The sequence below is a fragment of the Crinia signifera genome, chromosome 1, assembly GCF_055691185.1.
Source record: "Crinia signifera chromosome 1, ASM5569118v1, whole genome shotgun sequence".
In the NCBI taxonomy this organism is placed as follows: domain Eukaryota; kingdom Metazoa; phylum Chordata; class Amphibia; order Anura; family Myobatrachidae; genus Crinia; species Crinia signifera.
In genome coordinates, this window is record NC_139217.1 from 322122109 (window position 1) to 322130709 (window position 8601).

Below are 8601 nucleotides of genomic sequence, written 5' to 3' on the forward strand. Positions count from 1 at the left end.
CACTTTCCCCGGCATCAAAAAAGTCAGCAGCCGCCCAGGGAGACTCTGCATCCCTACAGCCACGAAGAGACCCTGACTCCCCTGTCACTTACAAAGACATAGTGGACGCCATAAAATCCACCATGGCGCCCTTACTATCTAACGCAGTCAGCGAGATATCACAACAGCTCCATCTGCTCACCACTAGAGTGTCGGCTAATGAAAACACAATTGGAGCCATTTCCCACGACATGCATGTTGTCCAGAAAGACATCATTCGACTCCAGAAAGAAAATTACACCCTGTGGAACAAGATGGACGAGATGGAAAATCGTTCCAGAAGGAACAATGTGAGAGTGGTGGGTCTCCCAGAAACGGTTAAAGGCCCTGCCCTTACAGACTTTGTCACTAAGACTCTCCCAGAACTTCTAGGAATAACACCAGAATGCAAAGACCTGGTAGTTGAAAGGGTTCACCGTGTAGGATATATCCCCAAACACAATGATCCCAGACCGAGAGTTGTCCTGTTCAGATGTCTAAATTACCTGCACAAAGTGGCCATATGGAAGGCTTCCCGCAAAATCCTGACACTTACGTGGGAAGGTAAACGGCTACGAATATTTCAGCGGAATTGTCTAAGCAAAGAAAGGCCTTCTCTCCTATTTGCACCCAGCTGGTCAACGATAAGATCAAATTTGCGCTGATGTACCCAGCAAAAGCTAAGGATCTTTACAGATGATACCCATCACGATTTCTCGAACCCGGACGACGCCAGAGACTTCATGCGGGAAAGTCACCCCTCAACTTCTGCAGACATCTCGGACCGTTAATCTTGTTACTCATTATATGGTCCTATTCCATTCAGAGACTCCCACCCAGCTTGCTCACATTCACCATGATACCACTATTGCGATATAAAATATAGATTTAATTTCAATATATTGAGACTATTCCACCCCCTCCCCCCCCCCCCACTCACTCATTCCCCTATCCCTACCCCTCATACACCTGGTACCTGGGAAAGACTAATCCCACTTATTACCCCCTAACTCCCTTCTAATCCCTGAGGTCGGTCCTAATACCAAAATTTATAGTGCTATACCCCTCTTAGTTCAGAGGAAAAGAGAAGCTAAAGAGGGATGCTGTTAGATGTATCCCCATGTTTCGTGTTTGTAATTACATCATGAACCTATCGCACAGGTTCAGTTTTCAGTTAAATACTATCTACTACTGTTTGCGGAATGTCTATTGTTTGGCTAGTCCACATAGTGCGTGGATCGCACTAAGCTTCCATGTTTGTATGTTGTTTACCCTGTCCTGTGTATATATGTTTCCCTGCCCCTCCTTTCCCCCTTTGTGTTCCCAGGTCTTCGGAATACGAACTCTTCAAGCAACGATACCCGCCATCTGGACTAACATGGTCCCCTACCACCCTGACACCTATGACTGAGGTCAAAATAGGCACCTTCAATGTCGGAGGTTTCCATTCACCGGCTAAACGCCGTAAGGTACTGGTTTATCTACAAAAACATGCCTTAGACATTGTATGCCTTCAGGAGACACATTTACTGCCCCTAGAGGTGTTAAAGCCCTTCCACCTGACCCATTGGCATGCTTATGCCTCAACTTTAAAAATTGGACGATCCCATATCCCTCGACACAGTTCAATCCCATCATTTCCATCATTCTGACTATAGCAAAAAAAAATATTCTTATGCACTGGACGAAAACCTCCACCCCATCTCTATGCGAACTTAAAGACAAACTGCTCCAATTATTACTATTTGACAAGCGCTCACTAATGCTCAACCTGTATGCAACCAAAACCTCGTTCCTCAACAAATGGAAACCCTTTATAGACTCCCTCGACTCAACCCGACGCTCACTAGTGATGGCGGGTATATAAAGATCTTAGGCGAACATCTCAGGAAATGAGAATCTCCCGAATCACTGGAGCCCAACCTGGGGCACACTCCCTCCCCCCTATTCCCACCCCCTCTCTTCCTCCCACCCCCCTCTGTCTTGTCTTTTTAGATACTTAGTATTGTTCTAATTGTTCTAAGACCACTCTATAGATTAATCCCAAATCAATGTTCCTAAAAATTAATATCTAAGTTGTTCCAACGCGAACTTTATTATCACACACTACACTACGCTTGTTTGGATAATTGTCTAGAACACTATAAAATTCTAATCCTGTTTCTCCAGAATGAATACATGAGACAGCGAAAACAGCATAATTGTCTCATGAACCATCTACTGTACTTTTTGATTAGAATTGTTGTATTGCATCGTACTTCTTTTCAGTGAAAAATTCAATAAAATGTTAAAACCAAAAAATTATATGCTTGCCAGCCTGGTAGTACAGATAGCCACTGTCGACCTCTCCGATAGTACAAAACGCCGTCGCCCAGCTGCAGACCAGAAGATCACACACCAAGAAGCCGGAGCCTCGCCACGGACGAATAGGATCAGCAGGACCACCGGTGGAAAGACGTCACTCCGTCACAAGAACAAGCCACGCCCAACGCGTTTCGACTGCGGTCTTCGTCAGGGGGTGATGAAGACCGCAGTCGAAACGCGTTGGGCGTGGCTTGTTCTTGTGACGGAGTGACGTCTTTCCACCGGTGGTCCTGCTGATCCTATTCGTCCGTGGCGAGGCTCCGGCTTCTTGGTGTGTTTCCCTATTTTTTCCCACAGGTGTTCTATTTTTATGATGGTTTATGTCCACCTATTTGTCATCCACTCCCTCTGCAAAAACCTTAATTATTTAATGGATCATAATCGTTGTAAGTAGGGAGTTCATTATATCCATTTCTATATGGAGTATGGTAATTTCTACCCCTCAAGGGAGTCCTTTTTAGGGGTGCCGGACAGTTTCCTGACAGTTGGGATCCCGACAGTCATTACCCTGGCGTCCGGATCCCAACAGTCAAAACTCCGACACTTGGAGTCCCGATGGCCACCGGCTATCCTCCCTCGTGGGGGTCCACGACCCCCATAGAGGGAGAATAGAATAGGTGGCGAGCATAGCGAGCCACCGTGCCCGCAAGCGGCTTTGTTGCGCTCGCCCCGCTGTCTGAGTCCAGCCAGTCGGGATCCCGACTGTTGGGACCATATACCACACCCCTTTTTAGTGTTCTGCTATCCAGTCTCTATTATTCCACTGGTAATTATTTTGATTGAAGAATACTTCTTCATTGCTAATTGTACTGTATACCTCATCATCTTGGCTGTAATCCTGTTTTTTTTTAGAGCCTTCTTTTTGTCACTATACTATACTATCTCTTTTTCCAACTCTTTGTATTCATTCACCTTCCAAAAATGATTATTCAGTGTTGTTAAGCAGCTATCTCCTATTCAATTTAATTCAATTCAAATGTCTCTTTAATAATTAGATTAATCAATGCAGAAGAACATGTATTTAAAATAGTTTTCTAGTCCGACTGCTTATTAAATTCATCTTTGACATTATATGTGCAGGGTTTTTCAATTTGGAAACCCTTAGGGATAAGACTGCTACATATATTTCTAGTGTTGCTATTTAAAACCAAACCATACACTCATGTATTAAGACTTTTGCTAATTTAAGCATCAAACTGTTTATCTGATGCGATTATGCTACCCCAACAGCAGATCATCTTCCCTCCAATCTCTGAAGTCACTTCCTGGCCATTGATGGTAAAGCGTCAGTTTATCTTTAATGTGTTTTAACTAAATGTTTAACAATTTGCAATGTCAGAAGCCAAAGGTGTGACACTACCATTGGACATAGAAACATGAAATTTTACAGCAGATAATAACTACTTGGCCCATCTAGTCTGCCCCTTTTTTTATATTTTAGGTATAATCCCAACCCTTTTTTTATCCATAGTTCTTTGCAAGGATATTCATAGCCTATCCCAAGCAAGTTTAAATTGTCCTACTGCCTTAGCCTGTACAACCTCTGATGAGAGGCTATTCTGCTTATCCACTACCCTTTCTGTTAAGTATTTTCTTCTTAAATTTCCCCTGAACATATCTCTCTCCATTTTCAGTGTATTTCCTTGAGTTACAGTATAATGCGTTTCTTCCTTTGAACAATGTCTCCCTCCTGTGGTTTATTTGTAAGTTTCTATCATGTCCCTCCTTTCCCTTCTCTGCTCCAAACTATACATGTTAAGATCTTTTAGTCTTTCCGGTTAAGTTTGTGATGTAGGCCATGCACCATTTTGGTTGTCCATCTTTGTACAGTCTCTAATGCATTTATATCCTTCTGGAGATATGGCCTCAAGAACTGGACCCATCATCCTAGATGAGGTCGTACCAATGACCTATACAGTGGCATTATTACTTTTTTCCTGCTGCTGATTCCGCTCCCTACGCAACCAAGCATCTGGCTTGCCTCCCTGATTGCTTTATTACATTGCTTACCTGCATTTAAGTGACTTTGAATAGGATGCATCATGTCTAAAATAATAACACGATCACTCTCTAAATAATCAAGAGTAAAGACAAGAAGTTGGTGCACTATTATATGTTGTGACTACTAATGCCTATTGTTTCAGTACAATTGAATACTTGTTCAAATATGGGGACAGTCCACTCTTATGGTCCAGTAAAAGCAAATGTCAGTTGATATATCAATAATCCAATTCAGTAGACTATACTAGTCTATACATTGTTGGTTACATCAGCTACTACATGATTTTAGAGTGTCAGTAGCTCGAGGATGTATAAAGCTTGCAAAAAAAAGAAAAGATAAACACTCGGGAAAAGCATTATTACCTTTGTGAACTAGTGGAGCAACAGGGCATTCTGATTAAACTGATAATATGTTGCCTGATGATTTGACAAAGGCAATCCCTGGACCAAAGTTGAGGATGTAAGAAAAAAAGACAGGACTGGTTTGAGAAACTGTTATTAGACGTATCTTTTTGATATTGCAACCATTGTTCATCATACAGTACATGCAGATGTTATCAGTGTTCAGCTGTTTATAAAGTTAGAAAAAAACATAAGGTACTGTATCTAGGTGGTGTGTTACATCTTTCCTTTCTTCCATGTTGAAAGCAGCATGTTAAGTTTGCAGTATGGGTTTGATCCAATTTCTATAGAAATAAAGAGTTTGATAAGTTTAATCTGTTTGATCATACTTTCTGCTGTTCTTACATACCTGCTTACAGTCAAATAGTATGTAGTGTTGTAGAGTCCTTATCAAATGAACCATGTTTTTCTCATTTAAGAGTAATTAGAGATTCAGTACATAAAAGCAAACATATATTTTACATTTTTTGTAATTTTGTAAAGAGCAGGAGAGTATAGGAGGCATTTATCTCTTGTATGGTTTTGTTTTTGCATATAGCGACTTGTCATGAGAGATGATTAAAACTACCTTGAATGACCTACTTCAACAAGTAGTGCACCCAGGATAGTGGCATATACATGGGCTCTGAATTTTAGTTTAGAGGTACTGTAAGCACAAACAAGTGAGAGGGGATGAAAGAGACAGGGAGAGAAAAAGATGAGAGACTGGACAAGAGAAAAAGATGAGAGACTAGAAAAGAGAAAAAGACAAAAGAGACGGGAAGAGAGAAAAAGATAAAAGAAATGAGGGGGGGGGGAGCCGCGAGTGCGCATGCGCGGGGTGCCGGGGGAGCCGATAAGGAGAGCCGTTTACACTGGACATTACAGCTCTCCTTATCCTGAACTACACATCCCAGGATGCTTTGCAGTAGTTTTGCTATGTGGCCATGCTGAAACTGATGCAAGGTATGCTGGGATGTGTAGTTCATTAACATCTGGAGGTCCGGTGTTGCCCAGCCCTGATCTATCTATATGTAAAATTGAAATAGAGCAATATTTTTCAATCAATTGAATATATCCCAGGCTATGGACCTCTGGCAATGACAGATTCCCCTCTGGAACTGGTAGTCTCTGTATGGTTGTGACAACCCTCTCTATGAACCAAGTGACAGCCCTCTATGTGACAGCCCTCTCCATAGGTGCCGATTTATGTTTTTGCTGGTGGGTGCTCAAGCCAAAAATATAGAGGAGTGGCTTCATGGGGATGGGGTGTTGCCACAAAATAATACCAATTTATATTACGGAGCAAAGTTGTCTCCAATATTCAAATTATGGCAACAGTTCCAAATACATAAATGCCCCCACAGTGCAGGTGCATAAATGCCCCCACAGTGCAGGTACATAAATGCCCCCACAGTGAATTACTCCGTGGACAGAATACACTCTTCCCGGCATACTGTTTCCCAGGTGGCGGGTCCGGCAATGTGGGTGCTGCAGCCGCAAATTAGCAAGTGAATATGGTGGCCCAGCTGCGGGACTCGGGCCCGTGGGTGTTTATCAATTTCCATGGGTGTTTGGGCCCTTGAGCACTCACAGAATCGGCACCTATGGCCCTCTCTATGAAACTGCAACCTTACCCTGTAATCTCATCTTCCTCTGTAAAACATACAGCTTTCTTTGTAAGTGCCACAAGAATATTAAATAATAAAGACATTTTAGACAACTATGGCAACAGCAGTGAGAAAAAAGAAAATTGAATTTGAAGTGTTTCTCACCTGTACACAGTCTGATATATAGGAATTATGCTAATTACTTCAAGGGGCAGATAAAGGCTGAGGTCAGAATCCAGTCCAAGATAAAAGGTTCTATGCATAAATTTAATCCAGGTGTAGTTTTAAGGAAAAAAAGAGGGTGTTTTAACACTGTGCGCTGCTGAGTTGATCTACCAATTGAACCCCGCTGAATAAAAAGACACTGGACACACTATAATTTGAAGTTTATAAAAAGAAGAAGCATTGAATTAATAACATCATACACATGATATACAATTGAAATACAATAGGCAAACAATATACTGTTAAGGCGCTGAATAGGGTCAGCCAATACACTAAAGCCAGGTATTATCAACCTGGTAACATAAGAATATACAGTAAAAAAGGTTTTTTTTAAATGTTTGACAACAATTTTGATCAGGAATTAGAAGAACAAGAGGTAGAGGAGGAGGAGGAAACTTTAGATCAAATTATGAGCCGGCTTGAAAAAGCCCTAAACAAAGAAAGCGCTGTATGGTGGGAAATAGCCACTCTAGAACAATACATATCAGAAAAATTAATCCCAAAAGGACTTATCATCACAAAAGAGCCATCAAACCATGAAGAGTCAGAGGAATTCGTTCTGGGATGGAATAAAATCCTAGAGGAATGTTCTGTCTCCTTAATGTCCTTAATCATCAAAGAGAGGAGAAGAACAATGACTAAACTCGAGGATGAAATAAATTTAATCACTAAAACCATCGAACCATCGAGAAACCTGGACGACTATGGTCAACTGGAGAAAGATATGGAGTTCAGGGTAAAAAATAGAGAGAAAATCATTATACAACGAAAACATAAGAAATATTTAAGGGATAAGCAACTAAAAGAAATTGGGGAGGAGCTTTTGGCAGAAAAAGAAGATGATGGCGATTTCAACTGTGACTGTGAGAGACATCAACCCGGAAAGTACGTTGAACCTGAAACACAAGAAAGGTATGAAAAAAGAAAAAGAGAAAGAACTCCCTTTAGAAGAGAAGAAAGAGGAAAAGATATAAGGAGAGCAAAAGAAAGATCATGTGAGGGATGGAGAGAAGAGAAAAGATTTAAAACACCCTATAAAAGGTTTAGGGATATAAAAGAATGGCGGAAAAATCAAACAATAAGAGGATACGAAACTAATCAAACATCATCATACGTCGTGAATTATAAACCGCATCGGGGATCAGAAGGAGACAGGGCGACAAAAAAGAGCCAACGACAAAATTGGAGACATCCAGAAACCCCTAGATCACGGGATAATTTCATTGTCAGGGATGAATGGAGAATTAACACCTCAATAAACAAAAACAAAAGAAGAACCACACAAAAAGACGCAAATTATTCGTCTTTTTTGGAGAAAACCAGACCAAGAAGGCCCCAAAAATAGTTATTAAATATAGAAGAAAAACCAGATGAAAAAGAGGAGGGAAAACACAAAAAGGAAAAAATACAAATACAAAACAAGATGAACAAGGAAACCCAGATTATCAAGGAAACCCAGATCATCAAGCTCAAAATGAAAGCAGTGCAGACAACAGGATATTCAACTTGAGCCAACACGAACTGACTTTGGAAGAAAAGGCAGTACTAAATAGAGGCCTAAAATTTGCGGCAGACAATAGGATTGACAAATTTGGCACATACGTAGATGTGCATAAATTTACTCGAAATCTGGCCCTTAAACGTTTCTTCAATGGAAAAGAGAAGGAAACAGAAGAAACACAGGCCCCTGGTTTCAGACCAAAATCAGTTTTCAACCCCACTTTTGCTACAGGCCACCTAGTCGAGACATTTCATAGAATGGTATGTGAGGATCTAGAAAAAATAAAACCAAAATGGCCCAAAAAAACAAATCTGATGAAAGTGGAGAGAGACGCTCTGGTTTCCTTACAAGAAAATAAAGAGTTGGTGATAAAACCCGCCAACAAGGGGGGAAGCATAGTGGTGATGGATAAATGTAAATATGAAAAAGAGGTCCTACGCCAACTGAATGACAGAAACACCTACAGTCTATTGCGCGGGGACCCCAGCTTAAAAATAGATA